The sequence below is a fragment of the Arachis hypogaea genome, chromosome 11 (assembly GCF_003086295.3).
Source record: "Arachis hypogaea cultivar Tifrunner chromosome 11, arahy.Tifrunner.gnm2.J5K5, whole genome shotgun sequence".
NCBI lineage: Eukaryota > Viridiplantae > Streptophyta > Magnoliopsida > Fabales > Fabaceae > Arachis > Arachis hypogaea.
The window spans coordinates 58,111,124-58,128,205 of NC_092046.1; the positions used below are offsets into that span (position 1 = coordinate 58,111,124).

Consider the following 17,082-nt stretch of genomic DNA (forward strand, 5'->3'; position numbering starts at 1 on the left):
AAGCATCCTAAACTTCTTTTCACCAAATATCCATCCTAGGTTCTCGCTAATCCATAAATAGGCAACTGTCATAAGAGAATGCTAACTCTAATTCATGTCTTTCATGCTTCCCAATTTTTCCAACTCTTCAACAAAACAGAATCAGAATCATAAGCAAACCATCACCAATTATTTTGTCTCAATAATTCTATATCAACACTTCATACTCTCACCTGGAGCAAGTGAAATCACTTCACTACGTCTACCCAGGGAACTCATATGATCTCATTATCAACCTGGAGCAAGTGAAATCACTTCATTGCATCTACGCAGGGAACTCAATTTATCTCATTCAATAATCATCAATTTAATTAATCATACCATTATTCCATTTCAACAAGAACAGCCCTCAGCGTCTACCGACACCAGTATGAGGGACCTCTCAGTTGCACAAACACAAACAATGCAGACAAGTAATACACAATTAAGGAACAAGTAGAACAGATGGCATATAGTTAGGTAACATAGCATATATGATATAGTAATATAAAACAAATAGGTAAACCCAAACAATTCAAACATATGCAAATGATGTATGCCTGCCCTATGGCTGATGATATCATCTGTCGGTTATATTGCCAACCCGACACGTCCTGGTAGCTAACCATGGACAGAAACACCCATCGCGGAGCAAGTAGGTTGAGCTACAACCCCCTTGCTACTACCCACTCAAACCAAAGCCAGTGGAATAACCACTACTGCGGCTACTACCCAGGCAGGTGTTTAAAAACTCAACCTGGAGCGAGTAGAATCACAACTACTACCGCTACTACCCAGGCGTCACAGTCTCTGACTTGGAGCAAGTCGGTCGAACCACAACCCTTGCTACTACTCAGATATCTCAAGCATTGGCCCAGAGCAAGTGGGACGAAACACAACCCTTGCTACTGCCCAGGTATCTCAAACATATATTCATTCAATCTCAATTCATATTATCAATCTTCATTGTTACCAAAACTCAAACATTAACCTGGAGCAAGCGGGATGAACCGCCACCCTTACTACTACCCCGGTATCTCTAATACACATTTATTCATAATCACCCTTCATTAATATCAATTCTCAGACAATGACCCGGAGCAAGTGGGATGAACCACAACCCTTGCTACTACCCAGGTATCACAAATACACATTTATTCAAAACTCCATAATTAAACTCATTTATCATAATCCTCGTTTCCCATCTCATACTCGGGGGAAGTGGACAACGCCACTGCCTACTACCCGGGGTCACACGTCACATTCAACATTTTTCCCATCATTATTCATTTACCACTTTATTCACTAATCCTATATGCATCTCCGGCATACTCGCCGCATGTTCAAAATTCCTCAATCAATCATAATCATTTAATCATTATTCATCTACATATACATACTCAGCCATAATTCAATGCTTACCACAGGCATCCGACTCATAACATACACAGCACTTACACCATCATCCTCAATAATTCATACAATCATCATTACTCGTCATTCATCATTGATTCTCAATTTACTTCCTCCACAGGTTACCACATGTCCTAGCTTCTTTTCATTATTAGGCATACTATAAAGATTTAGGACCTAGAGGATGAAAATGGAGGCTAAGAAGTCTAAAATTTAGCTTTAAAAACTCAAAATCAGCTTTGGGGTGAAAATCGGGGTCACACGTGCGCGTCGCCCACGCGCACGCGTGGAAAGCAGGAAAGTTACAGTGACACATACGCGTCCCCCACGCGCACGCGTGGATGGGAGAAAAGCCAAGTGATGCCTGCACGTCAGCCACGCGTACGCGTGGGTGCGTTTTGTGCTCCAGGCACAAAACCAGCACAACTCTGGCACAACTCTCGGGAATTTTGGCTGGGCAACCGATTTAGCCCATCGACGCGTACGCATCGGCCAGGCGCACGCATGGATGGCGAATATTTGAAAACGACGCGTGCGCGTCGGCCACGCATAACTTCATTTTTAAACCTCAAACTCCCACCACACATAACTTCTTCTACGAAATTCCTTTTTCAACCTTTTCTGAACCGATGGAAAGATCTTTGAATAAACTTTTATAAAATTCCATTTTTGAAGAATTCCAAACTCCTTGGACCGAGTTACGGACTGCCAAAGTTGGTCAAAAAATCAGTTTTTACCCAAGAATAGAAATCACCAATTTTTCTAATGTTCACAAGCCAAATTAATTTCCACTTATCCAAATGACCACAACCCAACCACATTCACATAATTACACTCAACCAAACCAAACCTACCTCATCTACACAATTTCACTCAGAACTATCAAATTCCACACCTCAATTCCTCAAACCTTATTATTCAATAACCAAACCAATTATTCACACATTCAATATCTAAAATTCATCCAATCTCTTATATCATCACACAATACACACATCAACTTACCTTCCTTACCTCTTTCCAGCCTTTGGCCTATAATTCACGGCCTCCGGTCCAAATTCAAAATTTAAATGCATATTCCATAAACTAATATTCATTACCTAATTCATCAAATTCTCAACACACCAAACATACAAATCCACACAATTCTCAATTCAATCATTAATTCACATTACATATCAACTATGCATATTATCACCAACCATATACACAATCCAAACTTAATCCTAGGGGCATCTAGCCTAGGAATTCTCATCACACCACATGGTACTAAATGAAACTTAAATCGTACTTCTTGTAGTCAAACCAATTGAACCTCTTCTTTGGAAGTCTCCACCAACCTTATCTCCAAGCCTCACCAAAGCTCTTCAAACAACACCAATCTTTCAATTGTGCACCAAAATCACCAAATACACTAATATAGCCAATTTCACACACACACACACACATACACACACACACATATATATATATATATATATATATATATATATATATTAACCTAGGGTTCATGAAATTGATAAATCACAAGGGTTTGAGCATTTTTTACCTCAGCCCATATGAAATAGGGATAGAACCCACTTAGAATCCATGTTAGAGTATCCCGAAATAACCAAAATCACAAGATTTTAACACTAACTACTCCAAAAATGCATAGCAGTGGGGAATCTCGAAAACTGGGTAGACATGAATGAGATACTCACCATAAAACTTAGACAAAATTGTAGAGGATGAGAAGGACAACGCGTGGCTGCAAACGGCTCATCAATCGGAGTTCCGTAACTCAAGTTATGGTGATTTGAAGTTTGATGGAGATAGGATTTTCTCCCTTCTTCCTCCTTTCTCTATTTCAGCACCCCAAGCCCCTTTCATTAGCGTAAATGATTTGAAATACTCATAACTAATGTTTATATATGTTGGATCTTGGGCCCACTTGGGTCCAGTTCACTTATTTTTGTTCGTTGGCCCAATTTTGGGACAAAACTTTCAAGATTAGAGCTTTAAATCGCATTTTAAATATTTCTACCTTTCCTAATTATAAATCCTAATTTCTTAGCCTTATTCACTTATAATTAATTTTTTCAGCTGCAGTACCAAACAGATCCAGTGGGTACTACCGGTCAGAATTCCAGTGCGCGTTTTTACGTAGAAAATAATGTTTTCCTACTCAGAAAAATCCACTGAGTCCAAATATCATATTTAAATTATCAAATTCCAATTGCTAAATCTTCTAACCATACTCGCTCCTATTTAATTTATTATTTAATTAAGTTACGGTTTGACCGGATTTTACAGTAGAGATGGCAACACCACCCGAACCCGCGGGTACCCACCCCGGCCCTACCCGCTCGGGGCAGGGCAGGATCAGGTTTAGATAATACCCGCCCTTACCCGCTCCGGTATATATATAATATGTATAATATATGTAAAATAATTAGTAAATGATTAATAATATTGTATCATATTTAGATTTTTACTTTAATTTATGTTATGTATATGATGGTGGTTATATAAATTTTGAAATTTAATTTTATTTATTGGATTTTAATAATTATAGGGGCGGGTAGGGGGTGGGTTAGGATTCAACGTTTTACTACCCATGGGTAGAAGCGGGGCGAGATCTATGCAGGTTGTTGTACAGCAGGGCGGGGTCGGGTAGAGCAAAAACCCGCCCCTACCCGCCCCGTTCCACCCTTAGGTGAAGGGCCTACCCAATTATTCCACTTGCATATTTTTATGTTCCATCCATAAAATCTAATAAAAAAATAATTATTAAAATATATGAGTATCATATTTATCAAGTAACATTATTAATATTGGCAAGCAAACAAAAAACATGGGGTACAGTATATCGGTGAAAAGAATGTCATTTGTTCCCAAACCCATATTTGCAAGAGTGTCAAAGAATAATCCATCTCCTTACAATTATAATATGATACTTGACACGATCTAATAAATGGGCTAAGCATGTCGATCCCCAGCTATAATATTTGATCTCCAAAAAATTATAAATCAAGGGTATAAATTTTCAATGCACCGTGACATTAGACTTGTCATAAAATAACGTCGTACCAAACAACAAAATAATGTGATACTTGACATGCTGTTCCACGACAAGTCAACCAGTTAATTCTAAACTACGTTTAAGGTTGTGCAGGCACGTCAACTTAATAAAACTTTCTTAACAGTTTTGCATTGCATGTGCAACCCAAAATGCCACATGTATTCACTTTCTAGGGTACTAAAATTGTTGATCGTTGCTCCTGTAACTAGTAGACCATTTGTAGGGAGGTCAAGAATCATTGCAAAATTTTGCATGATGATAGTGCATTCACCCATTTGAAGATAATACATATGAGCCTTTGACTACCACCTTTTGATCAATGTTACCATCATAGCTAAATGACATTGAATTCTTCTGATGTGAGAGATGTGGTAAAATTTGGTCTCCCTTAAAATCTCATCGACTTTAGGATCAAAATAATGAATGTGGAAGTAAGGATAAAGGTAAAGAGTGGAGACAATAAGGATGGGTTGTGATGCGTGAAGGAAATAGGGTGAGTGTGGTTACGGTAAATGAGATGAGATATTTAACACCCTAATATTCAAATCCTTATGCTCAAGTCATAGGTCAATGATAATAAAGTGGTACGACTCTCAAGGAGATTTTTTTTAATACTTAGTTTATAACTAAAGTTGAAAGGAGTATTAATCGAGAAGCCTGAAAAGAGTAAAAATAAAATCGCGAAGTCGTATCACTCACGCATCGACAACTAAAAGATAAAGCGTGAAGTCAAAAGCGATATACAGATAAAGGCTTAAAGGAGAGTAAGGGAAGGACGGTATATAAATTTATAACATAAGTAAATAGCCACTAGTCACGACCCGCAAAGTTTAGGCCGGCTAGGGTACAGTATGAAAGTAGTTGACAATGGTATCTCCTAATCTCTCCCAAAAGAAACATAAAAGCCTCTATAGGCAAGTTCAAAAGGGTTCAATACATAATATAAGCTTTTCAAAATAAAGGTGGAGAGATTCTAAGCAAAATATAAAGTAGAGAATATAAAGATCTTCACCATCTCTTAGATGAACCACACCTCACTTCTGAGCTCCTGGACCTGCATCTGAAAAACAAGAGATATATACGGAATGAGAACCCCCGACCCATGGGTTCCCAGTACGGTAAAAGTGCCAAATAAATACAATGCATTGTAATAAAAACTCACTAAGCATCCTAAACTTCCTTTCACCAAATATTCATCCTATGTTCTTGCTAATCCATAAATAGACAACTGTCATAAGGGAATGCTAAATCTAATTCATCTTCCTCATACTTTCCAACTTTCTAACTCTCCAACGAATCAGCATCAGAATCATAAACAAAACCATCACCAGTTATTCTGTCTCAGCAATTCTATATCAATACTTCATATCCTCATTTGGAGCAAGTGAAATCACTTCACTGCGTCTACCTAAGGAGCTCAAATTACCTCATTCAATAATCATCATTTTAAATTAATCATATCATTACTCCATCTCAACAAGAACAGCCTTTAGCGTCAACCTACAACAGCATGAGGGACCTCTTAGTTATACAAACACAAGCAATACAGGCAGGTAATACACAACAAGGTACAAGTAGAACAAGTAGCACATAATCAGGTAATATAGCATATATGATATAGCAATCTGACGTTAGGATTTTTGCTAGTAAAGAATTTTATAAAAATAGTCGCGTTGTAGATATAGTTTCTAAACCAACAGAAATCCCTTCGTACAAACGTTTTGGTTGTCACAAATAACAAACCCCTTAAAAATTGATAACAGAAGTATCTAAACCTCGGGTCGTCTTCTCAAGGAACTGCAGGGGAGTATGTTCTTATTATTGGTTATGAAGATTGTAAATTGGGATTTTGAAGATGAGGATCAAGTAATTTAAATTGCAATTGAAATAAGTAAAAGATTGTAAAATAAATAAATAACTGTAAAATAAACTTTTGGCAAGGTATGAGAAATTAGAAGTCCTATCCTAGTTATCCTTATCAACGATGATGAAGATTGAATCTTAATTCCACTTAGTTAGCCTTTACTTAAAGCAAAGAAAGGTCAAGTGACTAATTAGTCTGATCTTCAAATCTAGTTAATCCCTAAGGAAAGATTGGGATTATTGAAGTTCAATTCAATTAGCAAAGATAACAATTATCAATCATGTTGAGTTTGATAACTCCTGAGTTACTGATTTCTTAACCAAGAGCAAAAGGAAAAAAAGTAAATCTAGTGGACTAAAAATGTCTTCAGATTGGAAGCAACAGTAATATAAATAAAAGAAAGCAATCATAAACTGAAATACCTCAAATAATATTAATTCAAAGAATAATCTGTAACATAGAAGAATTCATAAACCAAGTTAAAAAGATAAATAAAAAGGAATGTTGAACCTGATAAAAAGATAATCCTGAAAGCGAATAAAATCCTAAATCTAAATCCTAATCGATTTTCAAATTTGTTTTAACTAACTAACTAACTTTTTGTTTGTTTCTTATCTTTTTCAAAACTACCTAACTAACTTTCTCTCTCCAATTTTTGAAAATATCTCCCTCTTTTTCAAAAATTATTTTTAATTAACTAATTATTTTAATTTTTGATTTCAATTTTATTCCTAATTTTCAAAAATTACTAATCTTTTTCAAAAACTAATTTCGAAAATCACTAAACATTTTTCAAAAATAATTTTCGAAAATCCTCTTCCTCCCTCATCTCCTTCTATTTATTTATTCATCTACTAACACTTCTCTTCATCTCACATCTCTGCTCTCCTCACCCTTGTGTTTCTTTCTTTACATTACATTCTTTTCTTCTTCTACTCACACAGGGAAACCTCTATACCTGGGTAAAAAGGATCCCTATTATTATTATTTTTCTGTTCCCTCTTTTTCATATGAGCAGGAGCAAGGACAAGAATATTCTTGTTGAAGCAGATCCAGAACCTGAAAGGACTCTGAAGAGGAAACTAAGAGAAGCTAAAATACAACAATCCAGAGACAACCTTACAGGAATTTTCGAACAAGAAAAGGAGATGGCATCCGAAAATAATAATAATGCAAGGAGGATGCTTGGTGACTTTACTGCACCTAATTCCAATTTACATGGAAGAAGCATCTCCATCCCTACCATTGGAGCAAACAATTTTGAGCTGAAACCTCAATTAGTTTCTCTAATGCAGCAAAACTGCAAGTTTCATGGACTTCCATCTGAAGATCCTTTTCAGTTCTTAACTGAATTTTTGCAGATCTGTGATACTGTTAAGACTAATGGAGTAGATCCTGAAGTCTACTGACTCATGATTTTCCCTTTTGCTGTAAGAGACAGAGCTAGAGTGTGGTTGGACTCTCAATCTAAGGATAGCCTGAACTCTTGGGATAAGCTGGTCAAGGCTTTCTTAGCCAAGTTCTTTCCTCCTCAAAAGCTGAGTAAGCTTAGAGTGGATGTTCAAACCTTCAGACAGAAAGAAGGTGAATTCCTCTATGAAGCTTGGGAGAGATACAAGCAACTGACCAAAAAGTATCCTTCTGACATGCTTTCAGAATGGACCATCCTGGATATATTCTATGATGGTCTGTCTGAATTAGCTAAGATGTCATTGGATACTTCTGCAGGTGGATCCATTCACCTAAAGAAAACGCCTGCAGAAGCTCAAGAACTCATTGACATGGTTGCTAATAACCAGTTCATGTACACTTCTGAGAGGAACCCTGTGAGTAATGGGACGCCTCAGAAGAAGGGAGTTCTTGAAATTGATACTCTGAATGCCATATTGGCTCAGAATAAAATATTGACTCAGCAAGTCAATATGATTTCTCAGAGTCTGAATGGAATGCAAGCTGCATCCAACAGTACTCAAGAGGCATCTTCTGAAGAAGAAGCTTATGATCCTGAGAACCCTGCAATAGCAGAGGTGAATCACATGGGTGAACCATATGGAAACACCTATAACCCCTCATGGAGAAATCACCCAAATCTCTCATGGAAGGATCAACAAAAGCCTCAACAAGGCTTTAATAATGGTGGAAGAAACAGGTTTAGCAATAGCAAGCCTTTTCCATCATCCACTCAGCAACAGACAGAGAACTCTGAACAAAATACCTCATGACATTTTAGATCTAAACTTTGTACCTTTTGACGGCATGAGTCTCTAAACTCCACTGTTGGGGGTGAGGAGCTCTGCTGTGTCTCGATGAATTAATGCAAGTATTTCTACAAAAACTTGGTGCACGAAATTGTGATCTCAGGCAACGGCGCCAGAAACTCTGTACGCACGTCTTAATAAATCGTTTTTCATTCACAACTTCGATACAACTAACCAGCAAGTGCACTGGGTCGTCCAAGTAATAAACCTTACGTGAGTAAGGGTCGATCCCACGGAGATTGTTTGTATGAAGCAAGCTATGGTCACCTTGTAAATCTCAGTCAAGCGGATATAAAATAGTTATGAAGTTTTCGAAAATATATAATAAAATAAGGATAGAAATACTTATGTAAATCATTGGTGAGAATTTCAGATAAGCGCATAGAGATGCTTTCGTTCTTCTGAACCTCTGCTTTCCTGCTGTCTTCATCCAATCAATCCTACTCCATTCCATGGCTGGCTTTATACCAACAATCTCCGTGGGATCGACCCTTACTCACGTAAGGTTTATTACTTGGACAACCCAATGCACTTGCTGGTTAGTTGTATCGAAGTTGTGAATGAAAAACGATTTATTAAGACGTGCGTACAGAGTTTCTGGCGCCGTTGCCTGAGATCACAATTTCGTGCACCAAGTTTTTGGCGCCGTTATCGGGGATTGTTCGAGTTTGGACAACTGACGGTTCATCTTGTTGCTCAGGTTAGGTAATTTTCTTCTTATTTTATTTTCAAAAATTTTTCAAAAAAAAAATTTTTCAAAAAATCTTTCAAAAATTTCTCATCTGTTTTCGAAAATTATTCTAAAATTTTTAAGAATGAATTCTAGACTTTCATGAAGCATGTTGAAGCCTGGCAGGCTGTAAAGCCATGTCTAATTCTTCTGGATAGGGGCTTCCAACCATTAGCATAGAGGCAAGATAATTGGAATGTCAGCTGTGGCATGTCTGAGTTACACACCAAAGCTTGGCTGGCTATTAAGCCATGCCTAACCCTCAGATTGGAGCTTTAGACTAAGAGTACAAAGATTTCTGGAATTCATATTAAAAATTTTGGAATCCTTATTTTTCTTTTTCAAACAATTTTCGAAAAATACAAAAAACAATTTAGAAAATCATAAAAATCAAAAATATTTTGTGTTTCTTGTTTGAGTCTTGAGTCAGATTTTAAGTTTGGTGTCAATTGCATGTTCATCTTGCATTTTTCGAAAAAATTCATGCATTCATAGTGTTCTTCATGATCTTCAAGTTGTTCTTGGTAAGTCTTCTTGTTTGATCTTGATGTTTTCTTGTTTTATGTCTTTTCTTGTTTCTCATGTGCATTTTTGCATCCATAGAGTCTAAGCATCAACGATTTCTAAGTTTGGTGTCTTGCATGCTTTCTTTGCATCAAAAATTTTTCAAAATTAAGTTCTTGATGTTCATCTTGATCTTCAAAGTGTTCTTGGTGTTCATCTTGACATTCATAGCATTCTTGCATGCATTCATTATTTTGATCTAAAATTTCCATGCATTGAGCATTTTTAGTGTTTTTCTCTCTCATCATAAAAATTCAAAAATAAAAAAATATATCTTTCCCTTTTTCACTCATAAATTTCGAAAATTAGATTTGACTTTTTCAAAAATTTTTAAAATTCAATTGTTTCTTATGAGTCAAATCAAATTTTCAATTTAAAAATCTTATCTTTTTCAAAATCTTTTTCAAAAATCAAATCTTTTGCATTTTTCTTAGTTATTTTCGAAAATTTTAAAAATATTTTTCAAAAATCTTTTTCTTAACTTTACCACATAATTTTCGAAAATAACATCATCAATTAATGTTTTGATTCAAAAATTTCAAGTTTGTTACTTGCTTGTTAAGAAAGATTCAAACTTTAAGTTCTAGAATCATATCTTGTGATTTCTTGTGAATCAAGTCATTAATTGTGATTTTAAAAATCAAATTTTTTTGTCAAAACTAATTTCAATCATATCTTTTCAAAAATATCTTTTTATCTTATCTTTTTCAAAATCATATCTTTTTCAAAAATTTGATTTTAAAATATCTTTTCTAACTTCTTATCTTCTTATCTTTTCAAAATCGATTTTCAAATTTGTTTCAACTAACTAACTAACTTTTTGTTTGTTTCTTATCTTTTTCAAAACTACCTAACTAACTTTCTCTCTCCAATTTTCGAAAATATCTCCCTCTTTTTCAAAAATTTTTTTTAATTAACTAATTATTTTAATTTTTTATTTCAATTTTATTCCTAATTTTTGAAAATTACTAACCTTTTTCAAAAACTAATTTCGAAAATCACTAACCATTTTTCAAAAATAATTTTCGAAAATCCTCTTCCTCCCTCATCTCCTTCTATTTATTTATTCATCTACTAACACTTCTCTTCATCTCACATCTCTACTCTCCTCACCCTTGTGTTTCTTTCTTTACATTATATTCTTTTCTTCTTCTACTCACACAGGGGAACCTCTATACCTGGGTAAAAAGGATCCCTATTATTATTATTATTTTTCTGTTCCCTCTTTTTCATATGAGCAGGAGCAAGGACAAGAATATTCTTGTTGAAGCAGATCCAGAACCTGAAAGGACTCTGAAGAGAAAACTAAGAGAAGCTAAAATACAACAATCCAGAGACAACCTTACAGGAATTTTCGAACAAGAAAAGGAGATGGCAGCCGAAAATAATAATAATGCAAGGAGGATGCTTGGTGACTTTACTGCACCTAATTCCAATTTACATGGAAGAAGCATCTCCATCCCTACCATTAGAGCAAATAATTTTGAGCTGAAACCTCAATTAGTTTCTCTAATGCAGCAAAACTGCAAGTTTCATGGACTTCCATCTGAAGATCCTTTTCAGTTCTTAACTGAATTTTTGCAGATCTGTGATACTGTTAAGACTAATGGAGTAGATCCTGAAGTCTACTGACTCATGCTTTTCCCTTTTGCTGTAAGAGACAGAGCTAGAGTGTGGTTGGACTCTCAGCCCAAAGATAGCCTGAACTCTTGGGATAAGCTAGTCACGGCTTTCTTAGCCAAGTTCTTTCCTCCTCAAAAGTTGAGCAAGCTTAGAATGGATGTTCAAACCTTCAGACAGAAAGAAGGTGAATCCCTCTATGAAGCTTGGGAGAGATACAAGCAACTGACCAAAAAGTGTCCTTCTGACATGCTTTCAGAATGGACCATCCTGGATATATTCTATGATGGTCTGTCTGAATTAGCTAAGATGTCATTGGATACTTCTGCAGGTGGATCCATTCACCTAAAGAAAACGCCTGCAGAAGCTCAAGAACTCATTGACATGGTTGCTAATAACCAGTTCATGTACACTTCTGAGAGGAACCCTGTGAGTAATGGGACGCCTCAGAAGAAGGGTGTTCTTGAAATTGATACTCTGAATGCCATATTGGCTCAGAATAAAATATTGACTCAGCAAGTCAATATGATTTCTCAGAGTCTAAATGGTATGCAAGTTGCATCCAACAGTACTCAAGAGGCATCTTCTGAAGAAGAAGCTTATGATCTTGAGAATCCTGCAATAGTAGAGGTGAATCACATGGGTGAACCATATGGAAACACCTATAACCCCTCATGGAGAAATCACCCAAATCTCTCATGGAAGGATCAACAAAAGCCTCAACAAGGCTTTAATAATGGTGGAAGAAACAGGTTTAGCAATAGCAAGCCTTTTCCATCATCCACTCAGCAACAGATAGAGAACTCTGAACAAAATACCTCATGACATTTTAGATCTGAACTTTGTACCTTTTGACGGCATGAGTCTCTAAACTCCATTGTTGGGGGTGAGGAGCTCTGCTGTGTCTCGATGAATTAATGCAAGTATTTCTGATTCACGCACGCACGTCCTCCTATGGCAAACTGTGTGTTGGTGGATCACCGTTGTCAATGGTTACCATCCATCCTTCCAGTGAAAAGGGTCCAGATGCGCTGTCACCGCACGGCTAATCATCTGCAGGTTCTCAATCGAACCGGAATAGGATTTACTATCCTTTTGCGTCTGTCACTACGCCCAGCACTCGTGAGTTTGAAGCTCGTCACAGTCATTCAATCCCTGAATCCTACTCGGAATACCACAGACAAGGTTTAGACTTTCCGGATTCTCTTGAATGCTGTCATCAATCTAGCTTATACCACGAAGATTCTGATTAAGGGATCTAAGAGATATTCATTCATTCTACGGTGGAACGTAAGTGGTTGTCAGGCACGCGTTCATGGAGGAATGATGATGATTGTCACGTTCATCACATTCATATTAAAGTGCGAATGGATATCTTAGATAGGAACACGCATGTTTGAATGGAAAATAGAAATACTTTGCATTAAATCATGAGAAACAACAGAGCTCCACACCTTAATCTATGGAGTGTAGAAACTCTACCGTTGAAAATACATAAGTGAAAGGTTCAGGCATGGCCGAATGGCCAGCCCCCAAAACGTGATCACAAGATCAAAAATACAATCCAGGATGTCTAATACAATAGTAAAAAGTCCTATTTATACTAAACTAGTCACTAGGGTTTACAAAAGTAAGTAATTGATGCATAAATCCACTTCCGGGGCCCACTTGGTGTGTGCTTGGGCTGAGCTTGAATGTTACACGTGCAGAGGCTCTTTCTAGAGTTGAACGCCAGGTTGTAACATATTTCTGGCGTTCAACTCTGGTTTGTGACGTGTTTCTGGCGTTTAACTCCAGACAACAGCGTAGAACTGGCGTTCAATGCCCTTTTACGTCGTCTAAACTTGGCCAAAGTATGGACTATTATATATTGCTGGAAAGCCCTGGATGTCTACTTTCCAACGCAATTAGAAGCGCTCCATTTTGAGTTCTTTAGCTCCAGAAAATCCACTTTGAGTGAAGGGAGGTCAGAATCCAACAGCATCAGCAGTCCTTCTTCAACCTCTGAATCTGATTTTTGCTCAAGTCCCTCAATTTCAGCCAGAAAATACCTGAAATCAAAGAAAAACACACAAACTCATAGTAAAGTCCAAAAATGTAAATTTAACAAAAAAACTAATAAAAACATCCCTAAAAGTAACTAGATTCTACTAAAACCATACTAAAAACAATGCCAAAAAGCGTATAAATTATCCGCTCATCAAGGGGGATTGGAAATTGGGAAAACTACTCTCTGTATTTTACCATTCTCTGCACTTCTAGTTTTGTTTTCATCATGTATTCTCCATCTTTGCTTTCATTTTCCAGAGCTATGAACAACTAAACCCCCCTTTCATTGGGTTAGGGAGCTCTGTTGTAATTTGATGGATCAATACTAGTTTTCATTATTCTTCTTCTATCTGTCCTCTTGATTTTACTTGAAAGCTTTCGATCTTCATCCAATTGAATAGTTATCTTGGAAAAGAAGCTATTCAAACTTGGATCTCTTCTGAACCTTGAAAGAGGAATGAAGAGATCATGCTAGAAATGCTTTCTCATGCTGGACCAAATTGGGTTTGGATGGATATGTGACTATAATCCTCTCAATACTTGATTTGGAAAATGCATGTGGTATAATCAGTGACCATACTTCATCTCTTCTCATGAGCAATTGACCAAGGAATTGACTATTGATCAAGATTTGAGAGATTGAATTACAAGGAATTGTAATTCGATCACTTAAGATTGCCAAGGAGATCAACGAATGCATTGATTGAGGAAGAGATGAAAATGAAATTGATCCGGAGAATGCAACATCTCCTGAACCCAATGAATTCCCCATTTCTGATCTTACCCATTCTCTTTAATTTATGTCATTTACTTTTATGAGCAATTACCCCATTCCCATTTACAATTCTGCAATTTACTTTCCGTCACTTACTTTCAGCTCTTTATTTCTAGCATTTACTTCTTTTGTTATTTACCTTCTCGCCATTTTATTATCTGCAATTCTCAACTCAAATACTGATTCGCTCAACTAGAACATTCCTCTAATTAAAGTTGCTTGATCAATCAATCTCTGTGGGATTCGACCTCACTCTATTGTGAGTTTTTACTTGACGACGAATTTGGTACACTTGCCGAAGGAAATTTGTCACGAGACAAGTTTTTCACGTATCAAGTTTATGGCGCCGTTGCCGGGGATTGATTGTGCATCAACAATAATTAAATTGGAGGATAACTAGATTGAGCATTTTTTTTTTGTTTGATTTAATTTTCTGTTTGAGTAATTTACTTTCAGTTTTAGTTAATTTCTTCCCTTCCCCCTACTTTTCCGTTTCTTTTTGTTATTTACAATTCAGTTCACTGACCCACTAACTGTTTGATATATTGCATCACTCACACTAACAATAATTCTAACAGAATACTTTCTGCATTTATTTTCCTTGCTTGTGCTTTGTTGGTTGTATGACAGGGAGAAGAAGCGGGGCTTCAACTTCCTTTGATTCTGAACCTGAGAGAACCTTCTTTAGATTAAGGAGGGAAGCAAGAGGAAAAAGAGTGGTTGGTGCTGAGGAAGAGGAGGAATACTTTGAACCAAACATGGAAGAAAACATGGAAGACCATCGTGAGGAAGAGGCTCACAACTATGGCGGAGGAGGTCGAGCAAATCATGCTGGGGAGGATAGAAGAGTTTTAGGCTCTTACATCAATCCAAACACAGGAAACTATGGAAGTAGTATTCAAAAGCCAACCATCCATGCCAACAATTTTGAACTAAAATCACAGCTCATCACCCTTGTTCAGAACAACTGTTCGTTCGGAGGAAGTGTCCAAGAAGACCCAAATCAACATCTAACCACCTTCCTAAGAATTTGTGACATAGTGAAGTCTAATGGTGTTCATCCTGACGCCTATAGATTGCTCTTATTTCCATTCTCACTCAAGGATAAGGCAGCCAAATGGCTGGAGTCTTTCCCGAAGGAGAGCTTGACAACTTGGGAAGATGTAGTGAACAAATTCTTAGCAAGATTCTATCCCCCTCAATGAATCAATAGGCTGAGAGCTGAGGTCCAAACTTTCAGGCAACAAGATGGTGAGACTCTTTATGAAGCATGGGAGAGGTTTAAGGACCTGACAAGGAGGTGTCCACCTGACATGTTCAACGAATGGGTGCAGCTGCACATTTTCTATGAAGGCCTGTCATATGAATCAAAGAAGGCAGTAGACCATTCATCCGGAGGATCTTTGAACAAGAAGAAGACCATTGAGGAAGCCATAGATGTCATTGAAACAGTAGCAGAGAATGACTATTTCTATGCTTCTGAAAGAGGCAACACTAGAGGAGTAATAGAGCTAAACAATGTAGATGCTCTGCTGGCCCAAAACAAGCTCATTACTAAGCAGCTGGCTGACCTCACCAAGAAGATGGAGAGGAACCAAGTAGCAGCAATCACTACTTCATCAACAACCCAAGAAGGAGTGAATGAAGAAGCAGATGGTAGTCAAGAGCAAGCCAACTACATTGGGAATTCACCTAGGCGAAACCATTTAACATACTTCAAGTATAGAAGTAGACTTAATGAGTTTGGTTCCTCATAATTGTCAAGATATGGTTATTAGACAAGGATAGTGACCCCAATTCCCATGCCTAGCCAAGAGTTATTTTTGTCATTCATACTTGAAAACCCAAAAATCTTGATTGCTTTGTCTCAGTTGTAGTTACTTGTTTAGTTAGAATAGAATTACATTGGATGATATTTTATGAGTTGGAATTATTTACATTTTGCTCTAATTGTTGGCATTAGTTTCTTACATTCCAAGATTACTTGCTTGTTAAGATTCCTAGTTTAATTTCTTGCTCATGACTTGCAACCCCGGATTTCTAACCAATGTTGAAGCACATGTTTTTCCATTCCTTGTGAGACGACCCGAGGTTTGAATACTTCGGTTACTTTTATTGGGGTTGAACTTGTGACAACCAAATTCCCTTCCAAATTTGATACTCGAGGATTGTTGTTGGGAAGAGCTATACTTACAACGGGATTCTATTGAGAGATTCTATACCAACATAGTCCACGGGAGCCATCAAATTTTTGGCGCCGTTGCCGGGGAATGGTTGCAACATATGCCTTGATATTGGTTATGTGAATATGTGAATATTGTAGATAGTTTACTTTCTTTCAATACTTAGCTATAGTTTAGATTTCTTTTGTATGTGTGCTATGACTCCAAGTTTGATGACTCGGTCTCACCTGAATTCTAGCTTAGCCGAGTTTGATCCGGAGATTGAAAGAACCTTGTTACACACTCGGCAAGCTAGACGGCGGTTGGATTATACGGCTAGTACTTCGGCCTCTCTTGAGGAACATACCGAATCACTAGACGGTACCGAGAGTGACTTAGAGTCTGCTACTTCCTATTCTTCTGTTGGCACTACTAATACATCTTTGCATCCTACAGGTGAGCCATACATGGCGGAGCCACGACGGATCACTTTGCATGAGAAAGGAGCTCCGGATATCATACTTCAACCTTTATAAGCAAGGTATCCTAACCTTGATCCAAACTT

At 37.1% G+C, this 17,082-nt stretch overlaps 3 non-coding genes across 3 annotated transcripts; all 3 read right to left on the reverse strand.

The window, feature by feature from the left end:
* Nucleotides 1-7,903: 7,903 nt before the first annotated feature.
* LOC112725495 (small nucleolar RNA R71) lies at nt 7,904-8,011 on the reverse strand. The gene has a single exon (XR_003164600.1). It is a non-coding gene; the product is annotated as a small nucleolar RNA R71 (small nucleolar RNA).
* Nucleotides 8,012-11,678: 3,667 nt separating this feature from the next.
* On the reverse strand, nt 11,679-11,786 carry LOC112724153 (small nucleolar RNA R71). Its single transcript, XR_003163331.1, has one exon. It is a non-coding gene; the product is annotated as a small nucleolar RNA R71 (small nucleolar RNA).
* A 3,780-nt stretch (nt 11,787-15,566) lies between these two features.
* On the reverse strand, nt 15,567-15,670 carry LOC112725039 (small nucleolar RNA R71). Its single transcript, XR_003164170.1, has one exon. It is a non-coding gene; the product is annotated as a small nucleolar RNA R71 (small nucleolar RNA).
* Nucleotides 15,671-17,082: the final 1,412 nt, after the last annotated feature.